The sequence below is a fragment of the Rhineura floridana genome, chromosome 4 (assembly GCF_030035675.1).
Source record: "Rhineura floridana isolate rRhiFlo1 chromosome 4, rRhiFlo1.hap2, whole genome shotgun sequence".
Classification (NCBI taxonomy): domain Eukaryota; kingdom Metazoa; phylum Chordata; class Lepidosauria; order Squamata; family Rhineuridae; genus Rhineura; species Rhineura floridana.
This window is the reverse complement of record NC_084483.1, coordinates 134625449-134650507: the sequence shown is the minus strand read 5'-3', so window position 1 is coordinate 134650507 and position 25059 is coordinate 134625449. Positions and strand designations below refer to the sequence as shown.

At 42.0% G+C, this 25059-nt stretch overlaps 1 protein-coding gene across 6 annotated transcripts in view; it reads left to right on the top strand.

Moving 5' to 3' along the window:
• SIPA1L2 (signal induced proliferation associated 1 like 2) overlaps positions 1-25059 on the top strand; it is a 140121-nt gene that overhangs the window by 67301 nt on the left and 47761 nt on the right. The gene's annotated exons all lie outside the window — the stretch shown is intronic.

The window sequence follows — 25059 nt, the reverse complement described above, 5'->3', positions numbered from 1 at the left end:
AATTAATATGGGAATAAGGGGGAAAAGAGGTGGCAATTAATAAAGATTTTGGAATGGGGTGAAAATTAAGATATTTGAAATGGGGAAATTGAGCGGAAATTAATATGGTATTTAGAATGGGATGCAAATTAATAACAAGAGAAAAGGGTGGAAATAAGAGCTATTGGGGAAAGGGGTGGCTCAGTGTATTTAATGAGGCATATGGGTAAGAAATGTTGGCTTTGACGATGCCCATGTTGACATGCAGTCCCCAGAGGGTTATCTGTGGGTCACTGCAGCCCTCAACCCAAAAAAGATTAGCTAACTGTGATCTGCATGTTGCCTGCCCCTGCTCTAGCTTTCTCCTTGTGGGGAAGGTATCCCAGACCCCTAATCATTTTGGCTGCTCTTTTCTACACTTTTCCAGCTCTTCAGTATTCTTTTTGAGATTGGCTTGGGTCATGCACCTGATGCGAGCATTCCTGTTGTAATGTCTGCATTTTAATATCTTGTGTAGCACCAGGCATGTGCTGGGTACACATCACAGATTTGTTTAAGGACATTACAAAACTGGTGCTTTTATTTTGGATCCCTGTTCTAATAAATCTTAATATGGAATTGGGTTTTTTTATTTTTTTGCAGTTGCAGCTTGCTGGATCAGCATAATCTTATACTTGCTACCTTGTCTTCTGCAAATTACTATTTTCAAGATGGGTGCTCTCTCGTACCCGTTTATTCATTTTAAAATTAAGAAATCATACTTTTTTAAAAAAAATTAATGAATACCCACTGCATAAAAATGTACTGCAGCAGGTATCATTCTTTCCAAAGATGAACTGAAAAACTGCCACTGCTTCTGTGAAGTAAAAATGAGTAATACCCTTTCAGTCTCTTATTTTGTTTTGACTCCTTTCCCTTACTGATGCATTCCAACAATGCAGATCTCTATGTGTTGCCTTTCAGCTAGATCTATTATTTCCTGTACACATACATGGGCAAGGAACTTCCTTTCCTGAGTTTCCCTTCTTGGTTGTTATGGTTGTAAGACTCAGAGTAACTGTATTTGGGCAGAACATATGAGTTTTAGGAGGAAACTTAAGCATGGAAATTCCTGATTCTAACATCTGGTGTTGGCTGCACCACACACACTTTCTCCCCATTCCCCAAATTCTCTTTCCCTCCTCCTCCTAGCTTTGTGCTGGAACAAAACCACACATCTTCCTTCTCCCCTTTTTGCTACTGGATTGAGAATAAGAGCCTTAACAAACAAAATGGAGGCCGTGGAACAGAGAGAAAGAGAGAGATTCCCCAAGTTCTCCCCTACCTCCTTTTACTACTTTTGTTTGCTTGCTTGTTCCCTGTTGTTGTCACCACACTCCTCAGTCCTTCCCACACAACAGATGTCATTTCTGTTGATTAGAGCAAATCAGTATGAAAGGGGAATGTGTTAGGGTTACCAGGTCTCTGGTTTTTGCCTGGACACTCCAGATTTTTGGGGTCCTCTTCGGGTGAGTCACCTCAATCTCCAGACTTTCAGCTTTCATTTAAAAAAAAGTTTCTAGGTGGTCTGATACAAGAGATATACACCAAAACAACACACACACACACACAAAACTGTTAAATGAGCTGTAGCTGGCTGCTCTAACCCCGTCCTTTCAGGTTTGTAGCCAATAAATGAAGGTAGGGTTGTGATTGACAAGGGATTTGTTGACCTCCAGGCAATAGCTGGGACCCACTGCAAGGCCAGAGAACTGTTTTTTCCTGTTTGTCTGAAAATCTCAGTAAGTTTATAGCTTTCATCAATAGCAAAAGCTTTTCTCTCTTGTGTGCATGATATCTTAATGCCATTATGTTGTGTTCTGCTTTTCTAATTATGAGGAGTCAAACAAGTTTAAATTTTCCTAGGCTGTCGAAGAGGGCAGTGTTTTGAAAACCTTCTCAATATGAAGTTTAATCCTGTACTCGCTTTTCTAGGAGTAAATCTGCAATGCTAATCCCACATACCAGGAGTAAACCCCAATGTATTCAGTAGGACTTACTTTTGAGTAGACATGGTTAGGATTGTGCTGTAAATTAATGGGACTTTTGAGTGAACATAGCAAAGAATTATCTTTGTGTTATAACTCTTTCTCTTCCTCTCCAATCCTGTTTTTAAAGCAATTAGACAGGGCTTACTTAGGTGTCACTGCTTTTATTACATAGGAAACTAATACTGATTTTATTTTATTTTTTAAAAAATGTTCTCCAATGACCAACTGGTTTTGACAATAAACTACTATATGGGGTGTATATATTTTACATCTCCAGTGTTGTGCATATATGGAGTCTTTCAAACATCCCTGAGAGGTTGGGTTGCTAATTGGAAACCAAGGCAGCTCACAACAAGAAATAAATCCCTTTAAAATCCAATAGCCATAAAAACGAGTATAAAAGTTATAAAATAGCTTCCAGTGGCATGATTCTGAATTTTGGGTTGGGTGTGATTGCAGTTCTGTGCATGCTTCTCTATTTCAGTAAGCCCCATTGAATACATTGGGACTTGCTTCTGAGTAAACATGCATAGGATTGCACTATAAATATCTTTACAGATTATGTAAATAATAAACATCTTTGACAGTCATGCTTATATAAATATTTCTTCATACTGTGTCCCGATAAGTATCTGATTTCACGCTATGGCTATACGTTATTTCCTCTACATTTTAAGTGTGCTGTCCTTCCTTGGGGTTGTTATGGTTTCCCTCTGTTGTTTTCATCCTGAGAGGCAAGTTAGGTTGAGAGACAGTGAGTAGCCCATAGTCACCCAGTAAACTGTATAGCTTATTTCCATTTTAAAAAAATAATTAAAATGATTTATATGCAGGCAAAGATTATGAAATCTATCCACACAGTACATTTAAAGCACATCCAACCCGCATTTAAAGCACATAACCTCCCCAAAAAATCCTGGGAAGTGTAGTTTCCCCCTCACAGTGATACTTCTCCCTTAACAAAGTACAGTTCCCATGATTCTGTGGTGTGATTCATGTGCATCAAATGTGTGTCGAACATGCTTTAAATGAATGGTGTGGATCACCCCTAGGTATACTGTGCATTAGTGAATTGAAAAGAACCATTTTAAAATATATATTTTTTAAAACAGGGAAGGGCTGTAGTTCAGTGGTAGGGCATATGCTTTGCATGCAAAGGTCCAAAATTCAATCTCTGGAAAAGACTATTGCCTGAAATCCTGGAGAGCCAATTCTAGTCCATGTCATTAGTCACTGCCTCTCAACCGCAGAGGAAGGCAATGGTAAACCACCTCTGAATACCGCTTACCATGAAAACCATATTCATAGGATCACCATAAGTCCTGCTCCGTGACCCCGGCAAAGCCTGGGGCAGCGTGTGATGTTCCTGCTTGTAGGGTAAATATGGTAAGTGCTGTTTATATAGAAGACATATGGTAAGTGGAGTGAAAGAGGAGGGGTGAGTACATGAGCAGTAGAATGCTGGATGACTGGCTGAGCGTTTGAGTGGCTGGGAGTATAAATGGAAGAATGACAGTTGAATCTGGGTGGATGTTGGGAGTGTGGAGAAAGAGGTGTTTGAGGGTGGAGGTCAGGAGTGTGGAGAAAGAGGGAGTTGGAGTTCTGGTTAATAATAAGTCAAGTACAAAACAGGAATAGATGAAACCATACGCTTGTGAAACATTCTAAAACTAATCTTGTTATTTCTGATATTTAATAAATACTTATTTGGTTTACCAAAGGCCTGATCCTTGGCTGGGGGATATACATACCAGAAGGGAGGGCAAGGTAATTACCAAGGCTGAACAGAAACAGTATCTAATGGTGGCAGCGGTGAAAGGAGGAATAATAACAATTCAAGTATCCAGAGCAACCCAGAGTTGTATGCGTTATCTATAAAGATACAAGGGGGTTGGGAACAGCATAAGCACACAGTCACAAAAGTAACCAGCTAGAGAGAGACTCAGGCAAAGTCTCTGGGAGTATTGGTTATAGGATGTGACTGGTGGTGCTGCCTAGCAGGGGGATCTAGTGAGATCTGTGCTAGAGCGGAGTGAGAAACCATATAAAGGACGGTCCAGACTGGTGGTATCCCTGGTGGTGCCTAGTGAAAGGCAGTAGCCACAAGCAGGTGGGAACCTAACAGGGAGAACCAGGGAAGGACGTCACACAGCGGGTCATATTTGCGGTCTAGGATTGAAGTCCCGGCCACCAAATGAGGGCGGCTAGCATGCCCGAGCTGGCACTTATGGCACGTGCGCGGGCGCAAGGGAGGCTGGGTTATGGAGCTAATTTAAGCTCACACTGCCCTTAAACCTCCCTCTTTGGTGAGTGACACCCTTCCCCCCTCCCCTTGCCTTAGTGTGCTCAACGGGTCGCTTTGGGGCCGAGTAGGAATTTTTGCCCTGCTCATTCATGTTGGTGGGCAGGTTTTTTGCCTACTCCACACTGCGGTAGCAGGATGGAATGGAGTTAAGGGGTGTCATTGTTTAATAGGTTGTTTTGGCTGATTTGGCTAATTTGGCACCTGAATTTTAAAAGATGGTTGCATTTTGTTGTAGTTGGTCACTTTGGCAGGAAGGTGCGGGAAGGAGAGCTGGAAGGGACAGTTAGGTGACAACCTTATGCACCTTTGGGGGTGATTGGCGCATCCGGAGGCCTGCCCTTTAGAGCGGGTTGGAAGCAGCATATGGGCTGCCTTTGGGGCCAACTTACCTCATCCACCCAGAGTTGTATGGCCCAGGGGGGTGATGTGGGAAGGCCCCCCTACTCACCCTAGAAGTGAGGCGGGGATAGGGGCAAGCAGAATGGCTTGCCCTTGCCCAGGCAAGGGTGGTCGCCCAATAGCTGTAATTAGATATATCAATTATAAACTAGCTCCCACACCTAGGTTTTACCTCTGCAGGTTATTTTAAGTTTAAAGTTTAATAAAGTGGCCATTAGTTCAACCCAGCCTTGGTGTCTGTGTGTTTATTTCAACCCTTGGCCGCAAGTCAGGATCGACTTGAAGGCAGTTGTGAGCTAGATGGTACAAAATGGTTTGAGTTGATGTAAGGCAGATTCCTTTGTTCCTAAAAGAGGAAAGAGACCCAAGGGTCCCAGTGACTCCAAAATTTATTTTTGTATTTTATTTACAACATTTATATACTGCTGTAAAAAACACACCCCTCAAAGCATTTTCAGAAGAAATTAAAACAATACAATTATTGGCAAAAACAGTTAAAGACAGGTATTTAAAAACATTCAAAATAAGATCAGCAATGAGTTAAAATCAGGTAAAAAACATAATAGCTTCTACATGCCTGGGTAGGCTTGCCTAAACAAAAATGTTTTTAGCAGGTACCAAAAAGAGTACAATGAAGGTGTCTGCCTAATGTCAATAGGCAGGGAGTTCCAAAGAGTAGGTGCTGCCACACTAAAGGATTGATATCTTACAAGAGCTGAACAAATACTATGTGGCACCTGTAACATGGAAAGCACACCTTGAACTTGGCCTGGTAGCAAATCAGCAACCAATGCAGATTTCAGAGCAGAGGTATTATGTGCTGATAGGTCTCACTCATGTCAGCAATCATGCTGCAGCATTCTGCACTAACTGCAGCCTTTGGGTCAGGTTGTACTGCATGGGGATTTCTATGACCTTGGCTGAATAGGGATTTCTGTGACCTTGGTTGCCGGGATTTTTTTAGTTTTGGTTTTTGGTTAGAAATCCTGACTGGTGAGATGCGGAGCTTTTTCCGTTACTCATAGGAATCTTGTGGTTGGCATGGTATTGCATTTAGAAAATAATCTCTTTCTTTTGTTTTTCTTTTCTTACTTGTATTTTATTTACCTTTAACCTCACTCCCTTACATCCATAGAAGGAACAACAGTGGTTCCATGTACTCAGCTCAACCCCGTTAAACCCACTGATGATGCACCTTGTTGGTTTCATAACAGTTTGTGTCTTGCCCAGTAGTTGCCAACCCTGCTTGAACATTGATATCTTTGCAGAGGATCCGTAGTGAAGCCTACCAACAGCACAATCCAAACCATATCTACTGAGAAATAAGTCCTGATGAGTTCTATGGGGCTTAGTCTCTTAGTAAGTGTGTTTAGGATTGCAGCCTTCAGGGGCATCCATCTTTACTCCTGAGTGCTCCCCATCTGACATCTCCACAACACTAGGCTCCTTTCTTCCTACAATGGCCTTCTGGTGACTGGCCTGGCCTGAGGGCACTTAAACACTTCTTGCCAGAAGTAAGTAGACTAGATTAAATGTTCCCTGTCCAGTTTCCCTAAGCAGGTGAGAAGGAATGATCCTGTCACTTCAGCTGACCTGGGAATACTTTCATTTAGCTAAGATTTCTATCTTAATTTCCAATCGGAGAAATGTTTTTGTTTGAATTGTATGATCCAAGCAACTGTGTTGCTTAATCTAGCATGCTTAATGACATCACTAGAGCCCGCCCCTGTAATTTCAGGGTTTGGGATGCTTCTGGCCTGGCAACCCTAGAGTGTGTTAGCTACTGAGAAGAGGCTTCTCAGTGGCTGACTTGCCTTTCATTTGATTGGCTCCAATCAACAGAAAGGACACTGGAGAGATAGGGACCCTGTTGGGACCCTGCTCCCAAAAGAATTAGGAGTCTAAGACCACCATCCCTGGTATCCTGGACAACTACACTCATGACTTTATTTAATGAATCAAATGAATTATAGATTCCCCGGATTTGGTTAATGAATTTGAATTATAACTACTATGCTTGTTATTAGTGAAGAGTTAATATATGTTATCAGTATAAAATACAATGCATATAATTCATAATCCTCTCACCCATTTATCCTACAAGTGACTAGTGGAAAATGTAATAGCTTTGCCATGAAAGTCGACAAGTGCATGCATCATCCCAGACATGTGCATTTCTTTTCAATTTTCTCTTCAACTGAGAAATTGAGCAGGGAAGAAATTAAGGAAGTAAAAGGGGAAACAGAAGTTAAAGAGCAGCCTGCTACTAGCTATACCTGGGATAGTTCTGAAGCTAGGCAGGTGGATGGAGGACTGTAATGCATGCCAGTTATACCTCCTATAATAAATGACTGGTTTGTTCAGTTAATTCAAGCATGCTGTTGGATTTCTTTAACTAGGAGAGAACCTGTTAGCGTGACAGCCCACATTGACATTTTACTTAAACTACAGCATTATAGAATTAGTGATATGTTGTATTTAGTTTATGGAAGGTCTCAGAAAATACATTTCTTTGAATGAAATGGAGTAACAAACAGAATATTTCCATCCATTCACATCACCACACATGTGCTGTCTTTGGGAGGCATATAAACCGTATCATTGTTTTTCTCAAGTTGCATGTAATTTGCAGTTGAAAGATTTTTCTGGGCTTCCTTTTCACCATCTGCTTCTAAGTAAGAAATAACACTTTTTGAGGATGTATTCTCATTATCTCTGGTACCATTCCAAAACAGTTGGATCATGTTCCATAGCTCAGGATAGGAAGCAGACTACAAAAGGTCTAGAAAAGCCATGTCCCTTCTACAGTCTCCGAGTCGTCTTCTACCTCAGCAGAAGGAGGCATTTTTTTTCCTACAGCGATTTGAGAATCTTCAGTTGCCTGCACTAAAAGATGAGTAGTTGCTCTTTCCAGGTGGTCTGACTAGGGATGGTGGAAAAATTTGATTCAGATCACATTTAAAGGTGAACTTACCAAATTTGCACTCTCTGAAACAATCACAGCCAACCATCAAAATTTGCCCTTCTCCCAATTTTGCAGTGTAGCTCTCCAGCCAAGTAAAGTGTACAAAAATGCATATTCTAGGGTAACATGCATATAAACTCATATATTCATGAAAATAACATACACATATTATGGGGACTTTCTTCTCAAAAATGTGTGTTAGGAAAAATGAAATGTAATATATTAGTCGAAATATACGCTGAAATGCTGATTAATTTTCATTAGGTCTTTTTTCAAAAAGAATTTGCAAACTGTTGTAGAAAGGTGGAGAACTGAATTTAAGGTTGGAAAAATAAATTGAGAAAAAATGGAATTGACAGATTTCGCCCATCCATAGGTCTGGCTCTTTGATGCCTTCTTTTCAGGCTGGGCTGAGGTATATACAGTTTTCATCAGAATCCAGTTTTTGATTGCTTCCAAGCAAGGTGGATAAAAATTAATAAATATATATTTTTTATAAATATATATTTTCTATAATCTGTTTTTCTTCTAAAAATAACCAGGTTAGAACAGAGAAGATTTTTATGAAACCTCAAAACCTCCGGTGCCTCAAGATTCTGTTATCTTTGCTGCAATTGACTTACTTAGCAATCCCTCTGGGAACTTGTTTAAAACGAAATCTGAACTTTATATGTTTAAATTATTTCTTAGAACTGAATATATGACCCTCTTATGAAAGGCTGCTTTCCTTTCATTTGTAAAGAACGGTCTGGGGAAAATCTTTGTATAGCATACGGTCATATATTTTTGCTTGATACATAAGAGCAGCCTGCTGGATCAGGCCAGTGGCCTATCTAGTCCAGCTAGAGACCACCTCGACTGTGAGCACTACAGGAACCTCTTCCTGCTTGCTGGCCTCTTTCCACTTGGCCTGGGAGGCTGGGGCCCTGATTGACTGCAGCTATAAAAGCTGCTGCTACCTGAAGATGCCACCTCAACTGTGAGTGCTGCAAGACTCTTTCCCTGCTTGCTGGCCTCTTTCCATCTGACCTGGGAGGGTGGGGCCTTGACTGACTGACTGCAGCTATAAAGGCTGCTAGAACGTCAGGCTTCAGCCAGGGGAGTCCTCATCAGAGGAATCCTCATTGTAGGAAGACCAGGAGGCTCCAGTCTTGGACCCAGTCCTGGCTCAGGTTCCATCTGATGGTGAGGAGCCAGCATCCTATGATGAGGCCCAGGATGGGTCATCTGCACCTTGGGCTAGTACGGCCTTTGACATCGAGGCTGAACAGGTCTCGAGGCCAAGAGAGGCATCACCTCAAACACCAGGTGGAGACCTGTCCCATCCAGAGGAGTGCCTGACTACAGGCCTGGACTTCTTGAGAGTAAAGACTACAGGTGGTCAATGGGAGTCAGCTGAGGTTTGGGGTGTGGTTCCAGCAGCTCCAGCATAAAAACCTCAGTGCTAGGCTAGAAGAGCTGTTGGAACAATATCTGTACACCAGCTCTGTACCTGCCCTATCTGCCAATTGCCTGTTGACTCCAAACCTGCCCCTTGCCTTGCCCACAGACAGCCTGGATTCTGACCTTGGACTGCTCTGACCTTGCAGGAAGCCAGTTTTCGACTGGACATCAGGAAAAACTTCCTAACTGTTAGAGCCATACGACAATGGAACCAATTACACTTGGAGCATTCAAGAGCTGGACAGCCATCTGTCGGGAATGCTTTGATTTGGATTCCTGCATTGAGCATGGGGTTTATTTATTTATTTATTAAACTTGTATACTGCCCCATAGCTGAAGCTCTCTGGGCGGTTTCCAATAACTAAAAACAAATACAATTTAAAGTACATCTTTTAAAAACAATTTAAAACACAATTTAAAAATTTAAAACAATATAGAACACATGCTAAAATGCCTGGGAGAAGAGGAAAGTCTTGACCTGGCGCCGAAAAGACAACAGTGTTGGTGCCAAGCGCACCTCATCAGCAACATCATTCCATAATTTGGGGGCCACCACTGAGAAGGCCTTCTCCCTTGTTGCCATTCTCCGAGCTTCCCTCGGAGTAGGCACCCGGAGGAGGGCCTTTGATCTTGAACGTAGTGTACGGGTAGGTTCGTATCAGGAGAGGCGTTCCATCAGGTATTGTGGTCCCAAGCCGTGTAAGGCTTTATAGGTCAATACCAGCACGAATTGAACTCGGAAACATAAAGGCAGCCAGTGCAAGCGGGCCAGAATCGGTTTTATATGTTCAGACCGTCTGGTCCCTGTTACCAATCTGGCTGCTGCATTTTGCACAAGCTGCAGTTTCCGAACCATCTTCAAAGGCAGCCCCACGTAGAGTGCATTGCAGTAATCTAATTTAGAGGTTACCAGATCATGGACAACTGAAGCCAGGTTATCCCTGTCCAGATAGGGACGTAGTTGCGCTACCAACCGAAGTTGGTAGAAGGCACTCCGTGCCACTGAGGCTATCTGAGTCTCAAGTGACAGAGATGATTCTAGGAGAACCCCCAAGCTACGAACCTGCTCCTTCAGGGGGAGTGCAACCCCATCCAGGACAGGTTGGACATCCACCATCTGGTCAGAAGAACCACCCAGTAGCACCATCTCAGTTTTGTCTGGATTGAGCCTCAGTTTATTAGCCTTCATCCAGTCCATTGACAGCCTCACCTGAAGAAGATGAAAAGGAGAAATAGAGCTGTGTGTCATCAGCATACTGATGGCAACGCACTCCAAAGCTGCAGATGACCGCACCCAACGGTTTCATGTAGATGTTGAACAGCATGGGAGACAGAACTGACCCCTGCGGAACTCCATACTGGAGAGTCCAGGGTGCCAAGCAATGTTCCCCAAGCACCACTTTCTGGAGGCAACCTGCCAAGTAGGAGCGGAACCACTGCAATGCAGTACCTCCCACTCCCAACTCAGCCAGTCTCCCCAGAAGGATACCATGGTCGATGGTATTGAAAGCCCCTGAGAGATCAAGGAGGATCAACAGAGTCACACTCCTCCTGTCTCTCTCCCGACAGAGGTCATCATACAGGGCGACCAAGGCTGTTTCCATGCCAAAACCAGGCTTGAAACCCGACTGAGATGGATCCAGATAATCGGTCTCATCCAAGAGTGGAGCTGGCCTGCAACCACTCGTTCAAGGACCTTGCCCAGGAATGGAACATTTGCTACCGGCCTATAGTTATTAAGATTTTCTGGGTCCAGGGAGGGTTTCTTCAGGAGTGGTCTCACTACCGCCTCTTTCAGGCCGCCAGGGACCACCCCCTCTCGTAGAGAGGCATTAATCACCTTCCTGGCCCAGCCGGCTGTTCCATCCCTGCTAGTTTTTATTAGCCAAGAAGGGCAAGGATCCAGCACAAAAGTGGTTGCACGAACCTGTCCAAGCACCTTGTCAACGTCCTCAAGCTGCACCTTAAGGGGTTGGACTCGATGGCCTTATAGGCCCCTTCCAACTCTACTTTTCTATGATTCTGTGCTTCTTGCCTGACCCCTGTTGTGGACTCTGTTGGGACACTGACATTGGACTGGCCCTGGACACTGCCTTGGTGTAGCCCTTGACTGTAATAGTGCTGGGAAGTCTTGCCTCCTGAGAGGGGAGAACACGACACAGAGACCATCTTGATTGTAGGATGTTGTTTAGGAGCTTTGTTTGGGCCAAGATTTAATTCTGGAGATAGTTATTTTTGCTGCTGTTGGGTTTATGTTTTTACATTTTATGAATTATAAGTAAATTGTTTCAATTTATTATATATTTCTTAGTGAAATGTTTCTTTAACTTATTGTTTGATTTTGAATTTTGTTTTGGAACAGTGAATTATGTAACTTTTTCATGTTGTGAGCCACCTTGAGCTTAGATTACAGTGGAAAGGTGGCATATAAATAAATCATGATGTTGATAACCTTGTTCTCACAGTGGCCAACCAAATACTTATGGGAAGCCTGCAAGAAGGAGCTGAGCACAAGAGCACTTCCTGCGGTTTCTAGCAACTGGTGTTCAGAAGCGTATTGACTCCGACCGCGGAGGCAGAGCATAGCTATTGTGACTAACAGCTATTGAAGCCTTATCCTCCATGTATTTGTCTGATCCTTTTAAAGCCATCTAAGTTGGTGGCCGTCACTGCCTTCCTTGGGAGCAAATTCCATAGTTTAACTATGCCCTGCATGAAGAAGTACTTTCTTTTGTCTGTCCTGAATCTTTAGCTTCATTGGATGTGCGTGACTTCAAGTGTTATGAGAGAGGGAGAAAAACTTCCCTCTGTTCACTTTTTCCATGCCATGCATACATTTATACACTTCTTCTGTCATGTCACCTCTTACTTGCCTTTTCTCTAAGCTTAAAAAGCCCCAAATATCACATCCTTTCCTCATAGTGGAATTGCTCCACCCCTTTGATCATTTTGGTTTTCTGAACCTTTTCTAATTTTCTAATTCTACAATACCTGGACATAGTATTCCAAATAGGTTTACACCATAGATTTGTATAATGGCATAAATGGTATATTAGCCATTTTATTTTCTGTTCCTTTCCTAATGATCCTGTCCTGCCTGAAGTCAAGGAAACCAGGCTGAGACTCGGCTGTGGCTTTTTTTCTTTTTATTAAAGTAATAGATACATCCAAAGCAGTTTGCCTCATTAACCTAAGTACTCGTTCTAGGAACTTTGCACTGACCTCCTCTCTGAGATATTGTACTGCCCTACAAATGTGTCAAAATGCAAAAACAATTTGGGTTGGTCTTTCACAGTCCAATCCACTTTCTGTGTAGCTTGGAAGAATTTGTCATGTCAGGGCTCCTGCTCCCCTGGTGCATTCACTATAGCTGTCCAATTTCCCTGCTATTTAAAGTTTGATAGAAATATCTGTGGGCTATAGATACGTTCTTAAACCGCAAGGTTTTTTGCCTATTAGTGAATTGTAGGTATGTTTTATCTGCTCTGTTTCTTATATTCTTTGTATTTTACTTGATTTATAACCTGCTCTGAGATTGACAGGATAAACATTTTTTAAGAAAGATCTCACTAGGACATGGTTTGTACATGACAATGAGTTTTTTAACCCCTTCCTTCAATATTGGGCTGTCTGCCATCTATTCTGTAGCAAAGCCTACACCACTGTTGGGGGAGTGGCATTTTCCAATACTACTTCTGCCAGCTGTGGTAGGGAGACAGCTGAACAGTTTTATTAGTTAGTTTGTTTATTTATTTACGGTCATAGACCCACAAGAGAAACAAAAAAATGCAATATACAATAAAAAACCAAGGGTACAATATACAATATGGCTTAGTACAAAAGCGCGGCATAAGCACAGGTCTGGCTATATGGTTATGAAGGAGTATTAATAGAAATACGCTTCTGCTGGGCCACCTGTACAGATTTGGCTACTTGGATGGTAGTTTCTTTATCCAATCCAGAAAGCAAGTGAGCACCAATAGCTTCGGGCGTATTATGGCTCAGTTTCTCCAATATTGGACCAAGAAACTTCATGCGGATTTGAGAGTACAAGGGACAATAAAGAAAAGTATGTTGAAGAGTTTCTATGCTACCAGCACCACACGGGCAAACTCGAAGTTCATATGGAACCCCCCTAAACCTCCCTTCCATTACCGCAGAGTTTAGGGAGTTGAACCTGGCCTTAGAAAAGGCTGAGCGTAGTTTAGGGATAGTAAGCAAATCTAGATAGGAATTTGATTTTCCAAGTACAAAGTTTAATTTCAAGTGCAAAGGGGAGCATATTTTGGAAGCCCTGCTGATTGAGGTCTGATGATCAATATCCTTAAATCTAGAACGAATAATAGCTAGGGCATCACTTGGAGATTGAGATGCTAAATATTCTTTGGAAAGACCCATTTGCAACAGTTTTGTTTCCAGTTTATTATTCCAACTAGAAGGCCAATTATCTTTCCAGAATAAGGATATTAGTCCGGAAGAAGTATTGGATGATATTTTAACCCAAAAGTTAACAGTCATCAACCAAGCCTGACATTCCATCGAGATAAACCCACATTCTAATCTAAGAGCCGCTGAAGGAACGCACCTAGGCACTCCTAACAAGCGACGCAAAAAAAAGGAAAGAACAGCTTCAACTGATGTATCCATTGAGTGGATCCATATTGGGACTCCAAATAAAATTTGGGGAATGATTTTGTTCTTAAATATCTGGGTCAACGCCGGAATATATTGTCCCCCTTTATAATAGAAGTATCAAAGCAAGTTCTTTACAGAGATCCTAGCACTCATTATCGCCGATCTTCTATGGGAAGACCAATTCAGCGAAGAGTGGAAAATAATCCTGAGATATTTATATTGGGATACTTGTTCGATTGGATGTCCGTTGATTATCCAAACTGGGGTGTTTATTCGTTTGGAGAATACTAGGATTTTAGTTTTGTCAAAGTTAATAGATAACTGGTTTTCTATACAATAAGCCATGAACGCCCTTAGTGTGCGTTTGAGTCCAACCTTCGATAATGAGAGGAGCACCGCGTCGTCAGCATATAGCAATAAGGGGCAGCTTTCACCAGCAAGCTTGGGAATATGATGGTCGTGGGAAAGGCAACGTTCGTTCAGATCATTTAAAAATAGATTAAAGAGAAGAGGGGCTAATATGCAGCCCTGTCTCACCCCTGTGAACGTAGGGATGGATTTAGTTAACCCGCCGTGTTTCCCACAACGCACCCGAAGAGATGTGTGTTGGTGCAAATGGTACATCAAAAATAGGAGTCTTTTATCTGTTGTGGATTTTGATAGTTTAGTCCATAAAATATCACGTGGAATAGAATCAAATGCAGCCTTTAAATCAATAAAGGCGACATATAATCCATTTCCCTTATGCTTACCATACTTTTCTGCAAGATGGTGTAAAAGGAGGCAATGTTCCAAGACAGAGGTCCCTTTTCTAAATCCTGTTTGTTCCTTGCGTAAGATATTTTGTTCCTCCATCCAAGACTGGAGTTTTGTTTTCAAATACAAAGCATATAATTTACCAATAACTGATAAGAGGCTGATGGGGCGATAATTAGAGGGATCATCTCTGTCACCTTTTTTATAAATGGGAATGACTATTGCTTTTCGCCATGTTGTCGGGAAGTGACCAGATTCATTAAGCTCAGTAAATAGTTTTGCAAGAAGAGGGGCCCACCATTCTTGAACATTTTTTAAGAGTTCAGGAGGGATGTTATCTGAGCCCGGCGCTTTACCTGCTTTTAACCCATCAATCAAATTTCTTATCTCCATCTGATTAACGGGGGGCCATGACGGGAGCAAGAAAAGATCCGGGGGTGAGAATGCAATGGAGTCCTTGGATCTTTCGGAATTATACATAGATCTGAAATACCGTTCCCAAATTTGGGGGGGGATGTTACATGTGACCGAGCACAAGGGTCTAAAGGCCTTCAAAATTATAGACCAAAAGCTTTTAGAGTCCTTGATCCTAGATGCTCGAATGAGACTCTTCCATTCGTCCTGGTTTGCTAGACTCTTTTTAGTGGCAAGAGTTGCCTTGTATTTGCTTTTAATTAAATAGTATACAGGGGGAAGATGTTTCAGATGCTGCTGACGATATTTTAGGTAAATAGACCTTAGCTGACGTTTTAGCAATTGGCAATCTTGGGACTTCCCGGAAGGATCGCTCCGCCTGTAACTGCCTCTGAGACGAGCTCTCGTCTCAGAGGAAGCTTTTTCAGTTTTAAAACCAGCCAGAAGAGTTTTTTGACTGGTAAAAACTTTCTCCCAGGTAAGGGAGAAACGAAGAGATCATCCACTAAAGCTTCGTTGTGATTGCTGGGGACTGGAATTCATTAGGATCGCCTATGAACGAAGGTGCAGCCAGCAGCGCTAGACGGAGCCAAGGAGTTCAAGCAAGCTCAAACTGACTAAGCGAGACTTTTTTTTTCTTCAAAGAAAAACGGGTTCTAACAGGCAAGCATTCTTCTGTCTATTCTTATCAATTGGACTAAGTTGTTACAGCAAAAGAGATCTGTTAAAGAATCAGCAATAAAGAATCCCTGGGTGAGTCATACTTTTCTCTTTTATATTTTTTTAGAGCGTGTGGTCGCTCACCAGCTCCAGGCTCTCTTGGATGAAACTGATTATCTGGATCCATGTCAATCGGGCTTTCGGCCGGGGTTTGGTACAGAAACAGCCTTGGTCGCCCTGTATGATGACCTCTGTCGGGAGAAAGACAGAGGGAGTGTAACTCTGTTGGTTCTCCTTGATCTCTCAGCGGCTTTTGATACCATCGACCATGGTATCCTTCTGGGACGTCTTGCGGACTTAGGAGTTGGAGGCAGTGCTTGGCGGTGGCTGTGCTCCTACCTCAAGAATCGTCTCCAGAAGTTGGTGCTTGGGGAGCATTACTCGAGTCCCTGGATACTCCAATATGGGGTCCCACAGGGTTCAGTTCTGTCCCCCATGCTCTTTAATATCTATATGAAGCCGCTGGGCGAGGTCATTAGGAGATTTGGAGTGCGTTTCCAGCAATATGCTGATGATACGCAGCTGTACTTCTCCTTTTCATCTTCTTCAGGTGAGGCTGTTAATGTACTAAACCACTGCCTGGCCGCGATAATGGACTGGATGAGAGCTAATAAACTGAGACTCAATCCTGACGAGACTGAGATGCTGTTGGTGGTGGGGCTCTCTGCCCAGATGGTTGATGTCCGACCTGCCCTAGATGGGGTTACACTCCCCCTAAAGGAGCAGGTCCGTAGTTTGGGGGTCTTATTAGATCCGCTGCTGTCACTGGAGGCTCAAGTAGCCTCGGTGGCACGGAATGCGTTCTACCAGCTTTGGCTGGTAGCCCAACTACGACCCTATCTGGATAGGGAGAACCTTGCCACAGTTATCCATGCTCTGGTAACCTCTAGATTGGACTACTGTAATGCACTCTACGTAGGGTTACCTCTGAAGACGGTTCGGAAACTTCAGCTGGTGCAGAATGCTGCGGCCAGAGTTCTTACTGGGACAAAAAAATTTGATCATATAACACCTGTCCTGGCCCAGCTGCACTGGCTACCAATATGTTTCCGGGCCAGATTCAAAGTGTTGGTTCTTACCTATAAAGCCCTTAACGGCATCGGACCGCAATACCTGGCGGAACGCCTCTCCGGCTATGTACCTACCCGGTCGCTGCGCTCGACGTCGAAGGCCCTTCTCCGTGTCCCAACGCATAGGGAGGCACGGAGAACGATAACTAGAGCTAGGGCCTTCTCAGTGGTGGCCCCCGAACTATGGAACGCCCTCCCTGATGAGATACGCCTGGCGCCTTTTTTTTATCTTTTCGGCGCCAGATAAAGACCTACCTCTTCGCCCAGGCATTTTAAAAATTTTAAAATTTGAATTTAAAATTGAAATTTTTTAATTATGTTTTATTGTGTATTGTATTTACATCCACTTGTATTTTAACCTGTTTTATTATGCTGTACACCGCCCTGGGAGCTTATTGCTATAGGGCGGTCTAAAAATGTAATAAAATAAATAAATAAATAAATAAATATGTGGAATTAAGGAGGAAGAAAATCGAAATAGCCTATCTTTGGCTTTATAGCAAAAAGCTGACCTGGAATTGAGCATTATAAAGATACAAACGGATGAGGGGCATCTAATCTGAAGAGAAAAATTTGATTTTATATGAATATTTGAGAATTATATGTCTGGGACTATTTTGTCCGGTCTACTTTTTTTTGTGACGAATCTGCTTGTTCTCTATGCCACTAATTATTTTGATGCTGTGAACTAAATTTGTTTTGCATTCTTGGACACATAAGAGATAAGGCAGTTTGTGCTGTCTAAGATGATGATGTCAACAGGTTCGGAATATTAACTCCCTTATTGCTGGGAAAAGAAGCAAATTATTCTTTGCTTGGGAATTGTGGCTGTATTGGAAATTTGAAGGGTCTTCTCTTCGGCTTTAAGAATGACAATCAAAGAAGTGACAGAGACCCTGGATGCACCTCTGGATATGTTTCAGAAAATAATGGACGAGATTAAGACAACTAAACAAGAACTGAGACAGAGTAGACAAGAAATGGCAATTGAGTTTGGCAAAGTGAAACAGGAGCTGAAAGGATTATATGAGAAAAGAAGCAGATGGGACCAAAAATATAATTGGACAAGCAATAGAAGATGAAAAAGAAATTAAAGGGAAGGAGCAAATTCTGGAGATTGGAACAGATATATCAAATGTGGAATTGGAAAAAGATTTGGACTTTATGGCCGTGATGGATATTAGAGACAAAGATTACTGTTTGGAATTTAATGCTGTTCCTGAAGAAACTGGTGAAGATATCAGAGATAAAGTTATTACTGTCTTGATAAAATTTCTGGACTGGAACAATTTGACGGAACTTGAAATAGAGAACATTTACAGAATTAATTTTAGATATGTGACAATGGAAAAATCTTCAAGAGATATGCTGGTGCATTTCGTAAAGAAGAGGAACAGAGATATGACTTTACAACAACATTTCAGTAATACATTCAGAATTGATTGCAGGGAAATATTTGTGATGAAGGAAATTCCCATCAGACTCTTACTATATGATTATGACAGCAAGATTAACATGTGTGCAAGCATGGCAGATGGATGATGGAATTAATACTGATAATAGAAGAATGGCTATTAAAATTACTGGACTTAGCTGACTTGGTAGGGATGGATCAATTGACATGTATATCTGGAGAAAAACTGATGGATTTATTTCTCAAGGAGCGGAACCTCTCTTTGACTTTTTGCAGATAGAACAAAATGATATGATGTTAATGAGATTTGATGATTAATTAAGATAACTACTGGAGGAAAGTGATTTTGTAATATATTAAGGGACAGGTCTGTTATATACTATATAATAGCTGATCTGCGATAAATCGGAAGTCAATATTTTTTATTATATTAGTTATTAATTTGTTTTCCCTTTGTTTTGTTTTGTTCTTTGAAACTTTGAATAAAAACTAATAAAAAAAAAAAGCAATTGGCAATCTTTATCAAACCATTTAGGGCCCACTGGTTTACGTACCTTGGAACCAGGTGACGCGGGAAATAGTATGTTGTTAATATTTGCCGTAAGGGAAGCATATACTCTGAGAAGATCGTCCGAAGTATCGGACTTCATTAAATGTGTCCAAATGGCCAAAGCAGTTGGGGATGACAAAAAAACTTCTATCCTAGAAGCTAAGGAGGGCGTCCAAGTAGCTCTTTTATAATGAGAGTAAAACAAATTTACTATGGGGTTATAATCAGAGCTTGGAAAAGTTACTTTTTTGAACTACAACTCCCATCAGCCCAATCCAGTGGCCTTGCTGGCTGGGGCTGATGGGAGTTGTAGTTCAAAAAAGTAACTTTTCCAAGCTCTGGTTATAATTAGAGGATAAATGCAGGTTCTGAGAAATACAGCATGAAAAGGCAAGAGGGAGATGGTCACTATTAAGCTTAGTACCAATAGCTTTTTTTTCTATCAAGTTAAGTAATTTATAGGACAGTAGCACATAATCGATTACACTACTTCCCATCTTAGGTATAAATGTGTATTCTGCACAGTCATCAAGTTGCTCGAGACCATTCAGAATGATCAGGTGATGACTGGCTACTAAGCGAGCTAAACAAATTCCTCCGCTATTAATCTTAAGATCTTTCGAATTCCTAGGAAAAGGGAAGGGAGAATGATCACAGTCCTCTCCACGTCATAATTTTGACGCGAACAAGGAGGTGTTGTTGTGGCCTATCCTTGCATTAAAATCGCCCACGATTAACAATTGTGTGTGAGGATAGGCAGACTCAAGATCTAGGAGGTAGTGGTCTAATTCATCCCAACGCTTTTCTATAAGGTTACGCGTCGCCAAAGGAGAAATGTATACATTAACAAGGAGTAAAGAGAGAGCGTCAAATTCAATTAGAACTGCCATTGCGCAGGAATTCAAATGGTGAAGGCAGGTTACATGCGTATCCAAGGAGGTAGAAATAAAAATCACCATTCCCCCTTTTGGTCTACCTTTCAGTGAAGGAGATGCTGGGAGATGATAAGTGGTGAAACCATTTAGAAAGGGTTTATGGGTAATCCAAGTCTCTTGAAGGAAAATAATGTCAAAACTGGAAAGGTAAGTGATCCACTCCTGATCGATTAATTTAGAATTCCATCCAGCAATATTCCACCAGAGGAAGTGAAGAGAATGGTTATCAGAAGGAGAGGACTTAGAAACATTTGGAAACACAATGGGCAATATTAAGAACATAAGAACATAAGAACATAAGAAGAGCCTGCTGGATCAGGCCAGTGGCCCATGTAGTCCAGCATCCTGTTCTCACAGTGGCCAACCAGGTGCCTGGGGGAAGCCCACAAGCAGGACCTGAGTGCAAGAACGCTCTCCCCTCCTGAGGCTTCCGGCAACTGGTTTTCAAAAACATACTACCTCTGACTAGGGTGGCAGAGCACAGCCATCATGGCTAGTAGCCATTGATAGCCCATGTTTGAAAGCGGGGTTTTCTTGGGGGGTGGGGGGATGATCATGCTTTGATTTCTGAAAAGAGAATGCTCTCTGATGACAATTCACTGGATTGGGGGGAAAGGTCTTCCACCACCACCATCCAACCATCTCCAACCGTAAATATTTCTCCCCTCCTCTTCCAGCCATCTGTGGGTCTGGATCTTCAATGTGAATAAGGCTGCAAGCCAATACACACTAGCTTGGGAGTAAGTCCCATTGAACACAATGGAGCTTACTTATCAACAGAGTCTAGTGTAGAATGAAATTGTCAATTAAGTTCCATAATTTGGGATAAAGAGCCCGCAGCGTCACTAAATACTGCACCATTGATGGGATAGTAAGGTTGGTTCGACTTGGAGTTAGAAATAGAAGTAAGTGTTTTCCTTTTCACAGAAGGAGACCCAAGTTCTTCTGGATAAAGAAATCTTGATCTGATCCAATCCTCACCAGCCCGTGGAGGGGTAGTTATTTTATGATGCATTGTATTTTCATCGGAAGTACTTGAATGGAGGAAAACAGTCGCTGTCCTGTTAGTATTGCTCGTTTTTTCTGAAGAAATTTTGCACGAGGGCGATGACCTAAGTCGATGAATCAGTTGGTAAAGCCTGTTGATTAAGGTCATCCTTTCTGTATCAGGTAATGTGGAATATAATTCCGTGAGCTGAGTTTCTTCAGGTTCCATTTCCTGGAACGGGGCCGTTGTAGGTGGTAGTTGGTCCCCCTTCTCATAGAGACTATTTGCCCTTGGGAAACTGTTGTGCAAGGGGGACAAGCGGCCTGTAATACTTTATTTAGTAGCAGACGGAGGATTACTATGATGCAAAAGTTTCATAGGAGGAATTATCAGCGGAGTGGGAGGAGACATATTTATGTAGAATCTCTGCACCGAAAATCCCATTCTATCCAAGGAATTCCTTGTTCGGAAGATTTGGTTGGCCACGGCACAAGAGTGGCAAGTAATTATCAAGCGCCATTCATAAGAGGAGTGAGAGAGTATTTTCATGGTTCTAATAAAACTCATGCGTCGAGAGGCAAGCATAGATTTCCCAATACAAATGTCCAAAAAAGGGATGCTTGGTAACGAATAAGAGTACTCACTATCTTTACGTTTGTGAGATATAACCAGTTTGTCGGGTTGTAAAACTAATTTCCAAGAAGACGGCGCGTAGCAAATAGGAGTTCTCGGAGGGAAGGAAGGGACGTTCATGTGCAGGACTGTGCTCTCTCCCTCCTCGGATAAAGAGTTGGAGACCCGAGATGATATTTTTGAGTTAGTAGAAACGGAACTTAAATCATGGCAGTTTTTTCTATTTGTCGTGGCTGATTGCTGTAAGGAATCCATCCTCTTTTGGGGTTCCAACAATTTAAACAAAGGCTTAAAGTTCATCTTATTGGAAAAGTTGGTTTTTGGATTTTTAATATTTTTGGATTTCTTGACCTTCACGTTGATAGACTGGTTTCTCGGAGTCCTATACTTCTTCTTGCTCGAGGGGTTTGTAGAGGTAGTAGAATGATGCTGGGGTGCAGGAATAAGGGACTGAAACGCCTGCACCAGTGTGGTAAGTAACTGATTGGTTTCTGAGATGTAAGCTTTTATGAGTTTTAGATCATCAAGCAATGATGCCTGTTTTATCTGATCAGAAACCGGGATCGAGGAGACCTGCGCCTTCTTCTTGTCAATAGGGGGAGTTATGAGCCCCTTTGAAAGATGTAAAGAGTCAATGGTTAAGAAGGAAGTTGGAGGAGTTTCATTAAAAGAGTCCTCTGAGTAATTAAGTCCAACATCTTGTAACTCCTCTGCGAGATTTTTTCCAGCCAGTGGATTCCAAGAAGATTTAGCGGAAAGCGGGTGTTCTAAAGTCCAGTCATGTGAATTAGTCCTTGAAAAATTTGTTTGTGATCTTAAAGGAGACTGCTGATCTAAGTGAGTTGCATGACTTGCATCACCAACAGGAGAAAAAAAGCTGGTGATTTTGGATTGTAAGGTTCTTACAGCTCCGTCACCCTCAAGAGGGGGTCCCAACTGCTGAAGATAACTCCTGGTCATTACCATTGTGTACAAATTAGCCCTCAAAAATTGAATAAGAAAAATCAAGGAGTTTATGAGCACTAATAGGAGTGCGTAGTATAGCCGAAAACCACACTGTAAAACAGCTGTATTCCTGGTATGCGGGGGAGAGAGCCACCTTGATTAGTAACTCCACTAGAGCTGCAGAAGATAAAACTGAAGTTCTTATACTACTGCCAACACTCCTTAAAACAGTTATAAAACAATAAAACCGTCTCAGTGATTTATATCAGAGACACCCCTTTAACTATCTCCAGTGCTCTGAGGGGGAAAGCAAAATACCCAAAGGTTTAAAGATATTTCAAACGGAGGAAACTTGCTTTCAAACATAACAACGCTCCCTGCTTCTTTTAGGAGTGTTAATAAGGGGTTGTTGAGTAAATTATAATAAAATATGGAGATAAAAGTTGAAGCAATGAGAGCGAGAAAAAAGACGTCTTACCGGAAGAGAAACCCAACCGGAAGTCCCAGCTGAACAGTAGGGTGGATAATAGACAAGCAGAATTCCTATTCTGTCTGTCTGGCTGTTAGAATTAGGAACAAACTCTCAAAACTGGTCCTTGAATGGTCTCAACCTTTCTCCCCCAGCCCTTCAACCTGTGTTGTGCTGCACCCTGAGCACTGGGGGGGGGGGGGGAGAACAGAGCTGGAAGAGATCTGGCCCATTCAACTTTCTGTACAAGTCTCAGTTAATATAAACCAGATTGGCACTCTCATCCATGCTACAGTCATGAATAACATGATTTACTAGGGACTGATCTGGCATTAAATAGCAGCACCACGAGCTGGAAGGCTGGCTGGCAGAGCAACTGAAACCTTGTTAGATACGAGGTAGGGGTGAGGATTCAGAAGGGGCAACAGCTTTTAAATGTTTGTTGCTTCTCTCATTACCTGGCATGACTGTACCCAACACCATATCTTTATCCAACCTGGGCTGCTCCTGGGAGGAAAGACGGGATATAAATTTAACAAATAAATAAAATAAACAAAATCTGTCCATGACTCTAGTAATAATGAGAACTCTAAACCACTCCCACTTACTCTTGTTAAATCGTCCATTTAACAGTGCAGAAGGCAGCACATTTAAATGAGAAAGCATAAATGTTCTCCTATATTCGGAGATAGTTTAGAGGCAGTATTATAGTAATGAGTCCCATTCATGCAAGAATTTCCACTTGTGCAACAGGACGTCACCCCTCCTTCCCCTGCACCCTGCCCAAATCTGGTCCAGGGGGTTGGGAGAACTGCAGAACAGATTTTTGGGGTTGTGGAGGGAAGAGAAGGGGAGAACATTTTGTTGCGCATGCAGAAATCCTTCCACATTTGCCTTGAATTCCACCTAATGTACTCAAGTAGGAAGTTCTAATGATTCCATAATGTGGAGAATTATTAAGAAGTAATGGAGAATAGGATTAATCAGATGCAATTATCAGATACTTTTGATCTAAATCTGCTAATCTCTGCATAACAGAGTTGGGCCTTCTTTAAGCCATAGAGTTATATTCATCACAGAACTGTTACTCATTCTGTCAGTGCAAGGATTTCTCCTTGCACAATGGAAGTTCTCTTCCCCTTCTATGCCCCCTAAATCAGTTCTGGGTTTTTCCCCAACCCTCCCTAGCAGATTTGGGGATGGCACATGGGTTGTTGGTATGTGTCTTCAAGTCGATTTTGACTTATGGTGACCCTATGAATCAGCAACCTCCATGTTATAAACCACTCTGTTTAGATCTTGCAAGTTCAGGAGGGGAGAAGTCCCATTGCAGTAGCAGTAATCTTTGTGCACTTGTGCAGTTATTTAATTGAATACTCCCCTCAAATGCTCAAGAGAGAAGCCTAGGTTAAAAATCTTCCCCAACTTTCTCATCCATTGACTGTAACAGCCTAAGAGCAATAAAACAATATTAACAAGCAGGAAATGCAGAAAAGTGCAAACATAACCATAATTTCAGGGCATAAATCCAAGTTTTGCATTCAACTGATAGAATACCCACTTCCATATAAATAGCTGCATTCCCCCACACAAGGTGGTACACAGTGTCTTCCCAAGGAAAGTGGAGTGAACTTTTTCCACTTGTATGTTTAACTTTGAAATACTGGTAGGAATACGATAAGTATATTGGGCCAAGGACTTTGTTTTTTAGGATTGAATAGCAGAAGGAATAATCATTTTACATAAAGAAAAATCTTGAAATAACCTGTTGGGTGGAGTTTGCTGACTCTATTGCCTGCTTATGTTCAGACCAGGAGCCAGTTTTCTGAATTTGTATACCTAAATATCTTTTATGGAAAACTTGTTCTTTGGCATTACCATTTCCATTTATATTGCTTTCGGGCCTTGGTAAACACTAAAACCTTAGACTTATTGTAAGCTAATGGTCAAATTGTTCTGAAAACAATAGACCCCAAAACTAGTTGTTAGAGGTATATGTAACCTTATGCAATGCAAATGTAGCTTAAAATTTCCTACCATTGCTAATGCTCCACCATTCAGAACTTTGACTAGATCAAGAGGGGTAGCCAGCCAGATGTTGGATTGCCAGCTCCCATCAGCCCCAGCAAGCAAGGTCTTGGGTGGGATCACTGTGCTGAGTGTTAAGACTGCAGATAAGCCTCTGCTTCTTCTTTAAAAGGCAGCAAAGGCTTGTCTCCTATCATAATAATGTAGTGCTTAGTGCTAAGATCAGAGAACAGATTTCTTAGCCTGACATCATATGATGCCAGGTAAGTGGCTGGTGGCCTGGTGCACCTAATTAGTTTTGTGGGCCAGAGAATCCCTATTCCTGCTTTACATAAAATAAAATAAATGGGTGGTGTTTACTCTCTGCTTGGCTGCTTAACT